At 38.2% G+C, this 14,483-nt stretch overlaps 1 long non-coding RNA gene across 1 annotated transcript; it reads left to right on the top strand.

The window, feature by feature from the left end:
• The first annotated feature begins 10,867 nt into the window (after nucleotides 1-10,867).
• On the top strand, nucleotides 10,868-13,481 carry LOC149815324 (uncharacterized). The gene is made up of 4 exons (XR_016427808.1): nucleotides 10,868-11,001; nucleotides 11,169-11,234; nucleotides 12,674-12,752; nucleotides 13,313-13,481. It is a non-coding gene; the product is annotated as an uncharacterized LOC149815324 (long non-coding RNA).
• Nucleotides 13,482-14,483: the final 1,002 nt, after the last annotated feature.

The raw sequence follows: 14,483 nt of genomic DNA, 5'->3' as shown, positions 1-14,483 counted from the left end.
ATAAAACAAACAGGCTACGCCATGAACTCTGTCACCTTATCTATAATTATTGATTATTCCTTTTTAGCAAGTGTAGATTTTTTCTTTTTTCTTTTTTTGGTAATTTTCTTGTTACCATGTTATTATCCATTTTCGGTTGAGATTTCGGATGAGTCTATCTCCAGCCAACTGTTGCTTATTTTAATTGGCTGGAGCTACATATAAATATATCGGCCTCTTGTAGCCATCGATATATCAGAAATAACAAAAAATGAGTGAGTTTGTGTTTCCCATGGATGTAGGCATTCATTGTCGAACCACGTAAATGTGCGTGATCTGCTTATGAGTTTTTTATATAAGTTTTGTAACATGGTATCAAAGCCTGACTCTTTGAGGTGATCGTTGGTCGCTGTTTTTTTATAGAGGAGAACAAAGACGCAATGGCCAGCAGTAATGTCAACTCTTCGAGAAGTTTGATCGATAGTAAGATTGGTTGTTATGATCAAAACCTTTTACTTAAAATCATAAATTTGTTATTCTCTGGGACCGACTATCTCAGTTGGGCAAAAGCTATTAAACTATTTCTCAGTGGTAGATCCAAATTAGGATATATCACTAGAAAAAATGTGAAGTTGGAAGTCTCAGATCCCACCTATGAGAAATGGGAATATGAGAATGATATGGTTATGAGTTGGATGTTAAATTCTATGGAACCAGCCATTGCCAAAAGTTTCTTGTTTATGAACACCGCAAAAGAAATTTTGAACGCGGTTAAAGAAATTTATAGCGAGCAATTTAATCTCATAAGGGTATATGAACTTCAACTAGAAATCTCTAAATACATCCGTGACGACAAGCCCTTTAGTGTGTACATTGGAACACTTAGAGGGATGTGAGATGAACTGCTCCAATATTGACCTCCTACCGATGACATCCTTGAGAACAAGAAAATATTTGAAGAAGATAAGGTTTTCAAAGTCCTTGCAGGTCTTGGCCCTGACTATGAAAACCTTCGAAGTCAAATCTTGATGACAACTCCCTTGACATCATACAATGTTGTTTGCGCCATGATCGAACGTGAAGAAACTTGCAGAAAGGTCATGAATCTGAGCCATAGTGCTAAGGAGGAACAAACTGAAAAAATGGTGTTTCAAGTTGGCTTTAAGAAAAATCAGGCATTAAGTGAGATGCCAAACTGCCCCTCTCAAGATCGATCCAAAGCTAGGTCGAAACTTAAGTGTTCGTATTGTAAAAAATTGGGACACTCCAAAGAACGGTGTTGGTACCTTGTGGGTCATCCTAGTCGTGACAAGGAGACAAATGTAAAACAAGATACAACAAATTTCGTCACCAAAGATGATCTTACCCGATTCTTCCAACAAATGACTAAGACAAACTTAGCATCTACTTCTCTTATCAAAGAGGCTTCTGCCGACCAGCAAGGTAAAACTTGGGCTCTTCTTTCATGTTTGTTAAAAAAATGAGTGGATTATTGATTTAGGAGACTCTGACCACATGACAAACTGTGATGATGGCTTGATCTGTTCTCAAAAACCAGTATACACGACCAATAGATCTATCATGATGGTCACTAGCACAAAAAATATGAAATGCAACCAAGACCTTGAATCTTAAAGTTCTTGTGGTTCCTAAACTTGCTACTAATCTCATGTCTGTGAGGAAGGTTACAAAAACTTATGATTACCTAGTTGTTTTCTCTTCAAATGATGTAGTGTTTCAGGACAGGAAAATGAAGAGGACGATTGGTAGAGGCATTGAATGTGATGGTTTATACATCTTAAGTCCTCTACAACAGACCTTCTTATGTTGTGATCAATCAAGTAATTTGTGTCGTCTCTGACACTCTCGTCTTGGACATGCTTATGCTAAAATCATTAAATTAGTATTACCAGAATTGAATAATAATAACTTATCATATGATGCATGTGAGTTTGCTAAAGCCTCTCGGCTTCTGTTTCAGAACTCTTCTACTAGGAGTAATGAGTTTTTTGAATTGATTCACTCTGATGTGTGAGGTCCGGCCCCCGTAGAATCTTTGTTTGGTTTCAAATACTATGTTATATTCATTGAGGACAAGTCTCGAGTTACTTGGGTATACTTTCTGAAGCATAAAAGTGAAGTGGCCAAAGTTTTTTAAAAATTTTACAACCTTGTGCTTACTCAATATGAGCACAAGATCAAACTTCCGAGGTGTGATAATGGAGGAGAATATATTAATGAAGTTCTTGACGAGTTCCTAAAGCAATAAGGGATAATGCCTTGAAATACTTGCACAGGAACCCCTCAACAAAATGGGGTCGTCAAAAGGAAAAATCGACATTTACTCAATGTTGCTTGGTCTCTCATGTTTCACATGAATATTCCTCAACCATATTGGACCGATGCCATAGCCACAACATGTGATATCATAAATCGGGTCCCAAGTTCTAGTTTGGGAAATGAAATTGTCATAGAAAAGTTGAGAAATAAAAAAAAATCCATCAAACATCTGAAAGTTTTCAACTGTAAGTGTTTTGTTTATATTCAGGAAAAATTTTGAAACAAACTTGAGAAACGAGTTGTCAAATGTGTTTTCGTTGGATATTCCTCGTCAAAGAAGGGGTTCAAATATTTTGATCCTATTTCAAAAAATTTGTTTGTGTCAAGGGATGTGAGGTTTTTTGAAAATGAACTCTACTTCCAGTATCCCAACGAGGGGGAGAACCAACCATCATACCAGGACCCGTTTTGGTGATTCCTAAACATCTTGATGACCTCCATCCTAACCTATGTAGTCTCAATAACCAGAATGACTCCTCCATTCAAGAGTCTGAAATCCTCTTTAAACCTGAACCAAACTCCTGTTTTATAGACCTTGTCACTACTTCCAACCCAAGTCAGCTTATAACTAACCTTGTTCAAGAGAACGATAGAAAGTCATCTAGACCCACTAGACCACCTGTTAGACTTAAATACTATTATTCCTATTGTACCACTGAACCTTCGAAAGTACAATCTATAGAACACCAATTGGACCTTTCAAAATTATCTGTGTCATATCGTACCTACCTGGCCAAAACCTATGCTCACCATGAACCAATAAGCTTCAAAGAAGCCTATGAAGACCCCCAATGGAAATCATGCATGGATGATGAATTAAAACATTGCTCAAACATAATACCTAGACCTTAGTTGAGCTTCCTCAAGGGAAGAAAATAGTGGGATGTCGTTGGGTATACAAAATCAAATATAATAGTGACGGATCTGTGGAGAGGTACAAAGCAAGATTAGTCGCAAAGGGGTATACTCAGAAAGAAGGTATCAACTTCACTGAAACATTTGCACCTATTACAAAAATGAGTTCTAGTCGTATTCTTCTTTATGTTGATGCTAATAAACAGTGAGGCATCTGCCAATTAGATGTAAAGAATGCCTTCCTTCATGGTGAGTTAGAAGAAGTGTACATAGATCTTTTGCCCGGATACAACTGTGGTCTTGGTAAAGTGTGCAAACTCCAAAATTCTATTTATGACCTTAAATAATCTCCTTGGGCCTGGTTTGCCAAACTCAGTGAGGTTCTTATCAATATCGGATTTAGACACAATATTGCTGACTATACCATGTTTCTGCATCAATCATCCCAGGGAAATGTCATTTTGCTTGTATATGTTGATGGTATAATTTTGACAGGTGATAATAGGGCGATGATGCAGAACACCAAAGAAATCTTGCATGCCAATTTTGAGATCAAAGATCTTGGCAAATTAAGGTATTTTCTTGATATCAAAGTTACACGTTCAAACAAAGGAATTTTCTTGTGTCAGCAAAAGTACACTCTAGATCTTCTTAAAAATACTGGAGTAATTGGAGCAAAGGCTGTAGAAACTCCCCTTGAAACTAACTGCAAACTAAAGAAAAATGAAGGAAATGTTGCCAACTTTGAGAGCTTCCTAAGACTTGTGGAAAAGTTAATATATATGACCATTACTCATCCATATATTACCTATGTTGTAAGTGTTATCAGTCAATTCATGCATCAACCACGATCTGTTCATGTTGAAGCTGCTCATAGAATCCTCCGATATCTTAAAGGAAGCCCAGGCAAGGGGATTCTCATGAAGAAAAATAAAAAACTGGACATAGTAGGATTCACAGATGTCGACTGGGCAGGAGACCCTAATGATAGAAGGTCAACTACAAGTTTTTGTTCCTTTGTTGGTGGTAATCTTGTATCTTGGAAGAGCAAGAAACAGTATCTAGTTGCTAGATCCAATGCTAAAGTGGAATATCGCACCATGGTTGTGTGTACATGCGAGTTCATTTGGATTAAGGCTCTCTTGTTAGATATGGGTATAAAAATGGCTCAACTTATGGAATTCAAATGTGATAACATGGCTACATTGAAGCTAATCTAGTTTTCCATGAGAGAACTAAACATATTGAAGTTGATTGCCACTTCGTAAGAGAAAAGATTCAAGCTAAAGAAGTATACACGTCATATGTAAGCAAGATCAGTTATCCGACATTTTCACTAAATCTCTAAGTCGTAAATCTCATCACAGGCTGAGTTGCAAGTTGAGTTTGATGGATATCTGCGCACCAACTTGAGGAGGAGAATGTCATCGTATGAATAATTATCAATTATTCATTTTTAGCAAGTGTAGATTTTTTTTGTTCTTTTTTGGTAATTTTCTTGTTACCATGTTATTATCCATTTTCGGTTGAGATTTTAGATGAGATTAGGTCTATCTCCAGCCAAATGTTGTTTGTTTGAATTGGCTAAAGTTATCTATATATATCAGCCTCTTGTAGCCATCAATATATCAGAAATAACAAAAACGTGTGAGTCTGTGTTTCCCGTGGATGTAGGCATTCATTGCCAAACCACGTAAATGTGTGTGATCTGCTTGTGAGTTTTCTATATAAGTTTCATAACAAACCCTTAAATATCACATAGAGAGGGCATAAGGGTTTCTACATCCTTCACGTTGAGAGACACTGCGCTGGTTATCTGAGGGTTTCATCGGCATCTCATCAATCTATTGGCGGCTCCTCGGCAAGGAAGAACCCTATGTCGGCAGCTCCTAAACCGGAGAGAGAGAGAGAGAGAGGAGAACCTTATTTCTGTAGGTCGTGCCCCGCTGTCGGGCTTCGTCAGCGACGACTCTTCGGCAGGGAAGAGGGGGAGTTGGAAGCTGAGAGAAGGGAAAGGGGAAGAGAGAGAGAGAGAGAGAGAGAGGTTGTGCTCAACCATCGGGCTTAGTTAGCGAGGGAAGAGAGGGAGTTGCAGATCGACTTCACCCCATCATGAGGAAGAGAGAGACAATGCGTTCGTCAATGTTTTTTTTTTTTAGTTCTGCCTATCCTTGTTATTTTTGTAACAAGGGTACGAGGAACAAAAAGAACACTGAATAATAGATGCAATGGATGCAGGGAGCTCCATCCGCTGCGTCCCACGTTTGTTAAAAAATGTGATATTTTTGTACTTTTTGTCCTATGCAACATGCGGGACGTGCCATCAAACATACTCTTAACCGCCATACGTGAAGATGGTGGAGATAAGGATGGAAATGGACCGGAGAGAAACAGGACCCCACCCCGCCTCACCCTCTTTGAACTGGGGATGGAGGACACTAAACGGGGATGGAGGGGGAGATGGATGTTAAAATCAAAACCCGTGCAAGGATGAAGGCAGGAATGAGCTTTTCTCCCGCCCCACCTTTCTCCCAAAGCAGGTTATATGTTCCCCCCCCGAACAGGACAGTTAGCTACATCTCATGTTCGGGGGTCCCAAAGAGCACCACGTATGTAAGCATGTGTGTCTCGTATCCCCATGTTTGTCAGCATTAATTAGCGTTGGAGTTTGATGCGATTGCAAAGACTTAAGTACCCTCTCCTCCATTGGTGCAAAAAAAAATGACGTTTCTTGAAAAGGAGTGGTTGTAAAGACTTAAGTGCCCCGAAGATGATTATTTAAGACTCAGTCTCTGCACTGTAGGATTATCTGAGAAAGAAATCTCCCCTGGAGGAGGCCATGAACATCAACCCTCTCACTCCCTTCTATTTCTGCTTCTATGCACATCCAACAGAAGATCTTACATTGCTTAATCAAGCACCGGCTGACCTGCACATTGACTGTTGTGGAGCCTGATTCAGAGTTTTTACCCTTATAGGAGGAGGGTTTGGGGGTTCATCCCAGCGTGGGTAGCATCATTCAACTAAATGAGTTGTAGATCCTGATTCAGAGTTTTTGCCCTTAGAGGAGAAGGGTTTGGGGGCTCCTCCCGATGGTCATCCGACGAAACAAACCTGAGCCATCAAAAATGTTTGTTTGAACTTTTCATCGTCATCTTCGTCTTCTTCCTTCTCCGTAAAACACTGTAAAACCCTCTCTCTCTAGAGAAGAAATCAAGGGAGGCAAAAAGTTCCCCCTGAAGAAGGCCATGAACATCAACCATCTCACTCTCTCTCCCTTCTCTCTCTACTTTTGTGCACATCCAACAAACGATCCTACATTTCTCCATCAAACACTGACTGACCTGCACACGGACTGTAGCATCGTTCAACTTGATGAGTTGTGGAGCCTGATTTAGAGTTTTTGCCCTTACAGGAGGAGGGTTTGGGGGCTCCTCCTAGTGTGGGTAGCATTATTCAACTTGAAGAGTTGTGGAGTCTGATTCAAAGTTTTTACCCATTCATGTTTTAAGGCATTAGATCTCATGTTTGAACATTCACGCATGTGCAGTTTGCTTTCTAAATTATACTTTTAATTCTGGTGCATTTTAGATATATCGATTTGTATGTAACTAGAGATTATTTTAATCTGAATTTTTTAATGCAACTTCATGCATATGTCTTCATGCTCTCCACCAAAAATCAGATCATTTTGAGTTTGTTTGACCCACTTTAAAAATCGAGATTCAGAACCTGTTATTTTGCATCGTCAGGATTTTAGCAGAATCAGGACCAACTTGCGGGAGTGATTTCTCCCTAACCAGAGATGATCTTTCCGATCTGTAAAAAAGGTTGTTTTCTAAATTGAATCTAGTTTGTTCATACCAAATTTCAGCGATTTCTATGGTGTTTTAATACCAGTTTTGGGTAAAAACCCATAACCCTGTCACCCTGTATCATTTTAACGGCTCAGATTTTGATCCATTTTGTTTGAACTTTATTTCCCTAATGGAAGATTATTTTTCAATTCTGTAAAACGGGTTCTCTTCGTTTATGTGTCTAGTTTATCTCTGTAAATTTTTAGAATTTTTCATGGTCAATTATTATTTTATTTTGATTAAATACCAGAACCTTGTATCCAGATTTTATAAATGTTCTGATTTTGGCCCCCATATCATGACTGTTGTAGCACTTCTTCAAAAAATCGCTATTTGATTGAAAATATTCTTTAGCAAATCATTGTTATGATTTTTTGGGGTCTCTAATGAGTCTCTACTATGATTTGTAGTATTTTTGGGTCTCCAACGAGCCTCACAATGATTTATAGTGTTGTCCAGTCTTTTAACTATGATTTATAGTGCTTTGGGGTCTCCAACGAGCCCCACAGCGATTTGTAGTATTTTTCTGTCTTTTAACTATGATTTATAGTGTTTTTGGGTCTCTAACGAGACCCACAGCGATTTATAGTATTGCTGGACCTCGCTATAGCGATTTGTAGTGTTTCTCGCTAAACACTACAGCGATTTGTGATATAAATCGCTATCCGAATCAGGACCAACTTGTCAGGGTCATATCTCCCCAACTAGAGATTGGATTTCAAATCCGTAAAAAGTGGTGTCTTCGTTATGAAGTCTAATTTATTCATGTAAATTTTTAGCAATTTTTATGGTAATTTGATACCCCATTTGGATATAAAACCAGACCCCTATCAGTCTGCCTTATTTGAGTGACATAGGTTTTTATTTCATTTTGTAAGAGTCATAATCTCCCCAACGGAAGATCATTTTCCAAATCCGTAAAAGAGGTTTTATTTCTCTATGTGTGGAGTTTATATCTGGAAAGTTTTATAACTTTTTATGCTCATTTGATATTTCAAACCTGTTAAAAACTGAGACATGTCTCCAACAAGTTATAATTAACTTTCATCCACTCAGTTAAAAGGGAATAATAACATGTCTCAGTTTTTAACAGGTTTAAAATATCAAATGAGCATAGAAAGTTATAAAACTTTTCAGATATAAACTAGATACATAGAGGAAGAAAACCTTTTTGACAGATTTGGAAAATGATCTTCCGTTGGTGAGATATGACTCTTACAAAATGAACTAAAAATCTATGTCACTCAAATAAGGCAGAATGATAGGCGTCTGGTTTTAGATCCAAATGGGGTATCAAATGACCATAGAAATCGCTGAAAATTTACAAGAATAAACTAGACTTCATAACGAAGACACCACTTTTTACGGATTTGAAATTTGATCTTTGGTTAGGGAGATATGGCCCTGACAAGTTGGTCCTGATTCGGATAGCGATTTATATCACAAATCGATGTAGTGTTTAGCGGGAAACACTACAAATCGCTATAGCGAGGTCCGGCAACACTATAAATCGATGTGGGTCTCGTTAGAGACCCGAAAACACTATAAATCATAGTTAAAAGACTGAAAAATACTACAAATCGCTGTGGGGCTCGTTGGAGACCCCAAAGCACTATAAATCATAGTTAAAAGACCGGACAACACTATAAATCATTGTGAGGCTCATTGAAGACCCAAAAATACTACAAATCATAGTAGAGACTCATTAGAAACCCAAAAAAATCATAACAACGATTTGCTAAAGAATATTGTCAATCAAATAGCGATTTGTTGAAGAAGTGCTACAACAATCATGATATGGGGGCCAAAATCAGAACATTTATAAAATCTGGATACAAGGTTATGGTATTTAATCAAAATAAAATAGTAATTGACCATACAAAATTCTGAAAATTTACAGGGATGAACTAGACACATAAACAAAGAGAACCCGTTTTACAGAATTGAAAAATAATCTCCCATTAGGGAAATAAAATTCAAACAAAATGGATCAAAATCTGAGCCGTTAAAATGACATAGGGTGATAGGGTTATGGTTTTCGACCCAAAACTGGTATGAAAACACCATAGAAATCGCTAAAATTTGGTATGAACAAACTAGATTTAATTTAAAAAATAACCCCTTTTACGGATTAGAAAGATCATCTCTGGTTAGGGAGAAATCACTCCCGCAAGTTGGTCCTGATTCTGCTAAATTCCTGACGGTGCAAAATAACAAGTTCTGAATCTTGATTTTTAAAGTGAATCAAACAAACTTAGAATGATCTGATTTTTTGTGGAGAGCATGAAGACATATGCATAAAGTTGCAGTAAAAAATTCAGATCAAAATAAGCTCTGGTTACATACAAATTGATAGATCTAAAATGCACCAGAATTCAAAGTATAATCTAGAAAGCAACTGAACATGATGAAAGCAAACTGCACATGCGTGGATGTTCAAACATGAGATCTAATGCCTTAAAATATGAATGGGTAAAAACTTTGAATCAGACTCCACAACTCTTCAAGTTGAATGATGCTACCCACGCTCGAAGGAGCCTCCAAACCCCCCTCCTGTAAGGGCAAAAACTCTAAATCAGGCTCCACAACTCATCAAGTTGAACGATGCTACAGTCAGTGTGCAGGTCAGTCGGTGTTTGATGGAGAAATGTTGGATCGTTTGTTGGATGTGCAAAGAAGTAGAGAGAGAAGGGAGAGAGAGTGAGATGAGGTTTTACCCCTCTCCTGTAAGGGCAAAAACTCTGAATCAGGATCTACAACTCATTTAGTTGAATGATGCTACCCACGCTAGGAGGAGCCCCAAACCCTCCTCCTGTAAGGGTAAAAACTCTGAATCAGGCTCCACAACAGTCAATGTGCAGGTCATTTGGTGCTTGATGGAGCAATGTAGGATCTTCTGCTGGATGTGCATAGAAGCAGAAAGAGAAGGGAGAGTGAGAGTGAGAGGGTTGATGTTCATGGCCTCCTCTAGGGGAAATTTCTTTCTCGGATAATCCTGCAGTGCAAAGACTGAGTCTTAAATAATCATCTTTGGGGCACTTAAGTCTTTTCAAGAATCCTCCCTTGATTTCTTCTCTAGAGAGAGAGAGAGGGTTTTACAGTGTTTTACGGAGAAAGAAGAAGAAGACTTTGAAGAGTCAACATCATTCTCGACTTTCTTGATGGAGGACATGTTTGTCCTTTTTTTGAACTGTTTGTTTTTTCTTTTTTGAATGAATGACATTTTTGTCATTTTCTCACACCATCACTTTATGAGAAGAATAGCAAGAAAGGGTACTTAAGTCTTTGCAACAACACCAGAGTCCGATGCAAAGTTATGTCAACATTCACGGGAATACGAGCCCCATGTGCTTGTATACGTGGTGCTCATTCAAAGCCCCGAACACAGACGTGGGATTCAGTGAATCATCGGGGGGAACATACACCACCCTCTCCCTTTCTCCACCGTGCCTCATCAGTGATACCTGTTAGTAAACCTTTCTCTCTTTTAGGGTATGTTTGATGCACCGCTCCCAGCCTTATTGGAATGAAAATTATGTTGGGAACAACGATTTTCAATGAAAGTTGGACGTGGCGGACGACGTTCCGCAAGTCTGCCTGTAATTTTTGCTCCACCCCTTCCCCGTTAAAAAAAGAACGACTGTGAGAACATAAAAAAAAATGCATCCACGGCCGCGCCACGCCCGTCAATGCTTCTCTCCTTGAGCAAGGCAGAGGGGCATTGGCTCTCTCTATCTTTCGATTCACCTCCACTCAGCACCACCACCCAACCAACCTCGCCGGAAGGTCGCAGCTTAATCGCCCGACCGACCGTGGTGGGTTCACTCTTTGGAGGGGGGCCAGCACCGGTGAGGTTGATCATCCGGCCGGCCGCTGCGAATCCTCGAATCCAGTTCTAGGGAGAGGGTATCTCGCATCTCGGCTCTCACCGTTGCGAATCACAACCACTCCTCCGACGTTGGCGACTGTGGTCCTCTCTCTCTCTCTCTCTCTATATATATATATATATATATATATATCAAGCTCTCAACCATTACTCCAGGCTCGCAGCTGCAGCCTGCTCTCTCTGGCTCTCTCCCATTGTGTGAAGAAATCGCTTCCTTTTATTATTTACCCAATGATTTGTTTTTTTCTCAGGTTTTGCAAGAATAACAACCCTAAGACCGAAGATTGCAGGGTTCCTTGCCCAATCGATCCTTCTCAGTACGTTCTTCCCTTTCTCTAATGCTTGTTGTTTTTCTCATTCTCCTTGTGTTACTTTTGCGATGGTGATGAACTCTTTTCTTCTCTTAGTTTTTTTTGTTCCCTCAATTGGAGGCAGTTCTGCTGATGCTTTTGTAATTTGGGTGATTAGCATTTGGCTTTACTTTGAAAGCAGTTTGCTTCTCCCCTTTTGCTTATGCAATTTTTTATACCTTCATAAAGTCCGTTTAGTGTCAACATGTGGTAACCATGTAGCGTTTCGGCCATTTTGTGGCCCTCCACGAATTGTAATTGCTTAGATTATTTTTATTGTGACCATATTCATCATTGTGATTAATGGTTGAAATTCTGAGAAATCAGCTGGTTGCTTTTTCTTTCTTTTTTCCCTTTACTTGTTTGTTTAGAAATTGTTGTTTCAGAATGTTTCTGCCATACAATGTTAATGACTTTGAAAGTTAATAAATTTGTTATATTTTTTTAATAAAGAAACCTTTACTCATTCGAGTCACTGAGTCAACTGGTCCTAGTCACTGATTTGCTATCGGGCAATCTGATAACGAGTTCCGAGAAAGCCAACCATGAGTTTAACATTTAAACTCTATTAAGATTCAGTTGACTGAGGTCTAAACCTTTCTATTTTGAGTTGATCCAATTATTTGTCAATTATCTTTTTTGAAGTGGTCAAAGAGAGACCTAATTGATATTTGTGGGTCATAATGAAATCTCATAGTATCCATTGTCTTATGGATCATTTGAGTTCAATCCTTGGATTTGTGATTCTCTTTGAGTCATGAATTCGTGTAACCATTCAGACATAGTATTGTTGTTATTAGTAGTTGCAATCGTAACCATTGCAGATGGGATACTGAGAGATATAGGATATCTCTTATTTTTTTTAGTGTATTATTGTGCAGGTGCTCTTGCTTTCAATGAATTTTCAACTGCTCTTGCTGAATTCATCATATGATGCTGGTGAAGGCCTTTGTTTATTATTTTTTTCCCTGAAATTTATGATTGAGGTGTCTGGTTTCAGATCTGACAATGAAATCTCATGGATCCATCAAGTCTCATTTGAGTCATCAAAATTTGTTAATTAAAGCTCCTTTGGAAGTTGGCACCCAGTTTCCCTTCGAGTCACTCAAATTAACATATAAATCTATTAGAGTTGTTCTAAGAATTGCAACCACGACTGCCTAAAATGGTTTAAACAGAGATATTTGATATTTTTTTGATGCTATAAGTGTAGTATTTATTCAATGTTCTTTCCTAAATTTCAAGGAAATATTAAAATTTCTTTTAATTAATTCATCATAAAATTGTGATTCCCTTTTTTATACTTGTATTTACACATTTATTTGTATCTACATACATATACACATGCATATGCATACATTCAATGAGTTTTAACTGAACTCACTTTTTGTGGATCTGATAACCAGTGGGATTGCATTAGGGATAAATTTCATTGCGTATATTGTTGAGGAAATGGCCAATAACCCACAATTATCTGGGTCACAGGTATATTAAACTCGTGCCATTCTTGTGACTTGGTATTATCATCTTGACAAGGTTGTGGTGCTTATCATGTTTGTTTGTGTTTGTGAAAGCCAACTAGGCCTTCCATGGTGGGATCAACAGGTCCACCTCAGAATTTTGGTTCACCAATGTCCTTGAAAGTAATAATTTTAATCAGAATTGTTTTGTGCGCACACTATTCACTCTTTCCCTAGTCAATGTCGTTATTTGACATGAATGATATTTTGCAATTTAGGCCAGTCATTCCACCACAAACTCAACAGTTTATTCCATCAGCACCTCAGCAGTTTAGATCTGTAGGTCAAGGAATTCCAGCACCCAGCAGTATGATGCCTTCTCCTTGTCAAACACAACAAAACCAGTATGCACAATCAATGCAACTTTTCCTTCCTAGGCCAGGCCAACCAGGTTAAGTTGCACCTTCTTCAGAAGGAGTTCCAGGGCCCTATTCTTCACACACACACATGTACACACATATATGCTCGGTCTCTAAACTTGTAAGGTCTCTAATTCTGTGGTTGGTTGACATGGTGATCTTGCAGGGAGCCCACACATGTACACATATATGCTCGGTCAAAGGAAGAAGGCCATCTCCAAGTCCAAAAAGGAGTAGAGCTCTAGTTCCTCCCCGAGTACCATCACTAGGTGCTGCTAGTATTTGTTGTTTTTTCTGTTGAATTTTAAGTCAAGATTGTTGGTGAAATGCTTGCATGCCATAATCCAAGATTGAAGTACTGTCTATTAATTTTATTGGAACTCATCTCTATCTCTATGGGGTTCAGCTTCAACCAAAAGTATGCATTCAAGCTCCCTCTGATTAATCTACTTGTTTAAGCTTCTTTGTTTTTGGAGAAGGTTGTCTTCAAGTAAAAGTTTACATCGCCCAAGAAAGAGAAAATAAAAGAAAAATTATTGTTTAACCTTGCATCTAGCAGATTTTATATCCAATCTCCAGAAACAATACATATTCTCAAATCGATGAGGCTTCAACAGTGAACTCGATAAATGTATGGCAGCCCACACTATTGATACCCAATTACTCTCTTCCATCCTTCCATCTACTGCATTCTGCACATTTAATGGTTAAAAAGGCATATAAAACCTATATTTTGATTGGCTAACAAATGTTGTTTTGCAAGTCAGCCGGTTAAGCTTTGCTAAACTTTGCCAAATTTCCATCATCAGCTAACAACCCAACGGGTATGAGTTGAATATTCATTGTTTCATCGAGCGTTTTCACCCCTTCCAAACTGTTTCTTCTGGCTTGAAAGTTTTCCATGGTGCTGAAGTTTTTGTCCGCTTTTGTCCCATTTACGATTTTCATTTGTTAGTCTATAATGTCTAACTTTAAATATGAATCTTGCAAAAACAAATTTGATATTCATATTCGGGGCAAAATCCAATTAGAAATCCATATTCAGGGCAAAAATCTAATTTGAGATCCATATTCAGGGCAAAAATCCAATTTGAGATTCATATTGGAGGCAAAAAGATATATTCAGGGCAAATATCCAATTTGAGATCCATATTCGAGGCAAAAATTCATATTTAGGGCAAATATCCAATTTGAGATCCATATTAGGGGCAAAAATCTAATTTGAGATTCTTATTTGGAGCAAAAATTTATATTTGGGGCAAAAATCTCAGTCAAGATCCATATTTGGAGCAAAAATTCATGATTTTATATATAATTTCGTAATTAGATCCATATCC

The sequence above is a fragment of the Nuphar pumila genome, chromosome 15 (assembly GCF_984573655.1).
Source record: "Nuphar pumila chromosome 15, dmNupPumi1.hap1.1, whole genome shotgun sequence".
Classification (NCBI taxonomy): Eukaryota; Viridiplantae; Streptophyta; class Magnoliopsida; order Nymphaeales; family Nymphaeaceae; genus Nuphar; species Nuphar pumila.
This window is presented reverse-complemented; position numbering and strand designations above follow the sequence as displayed.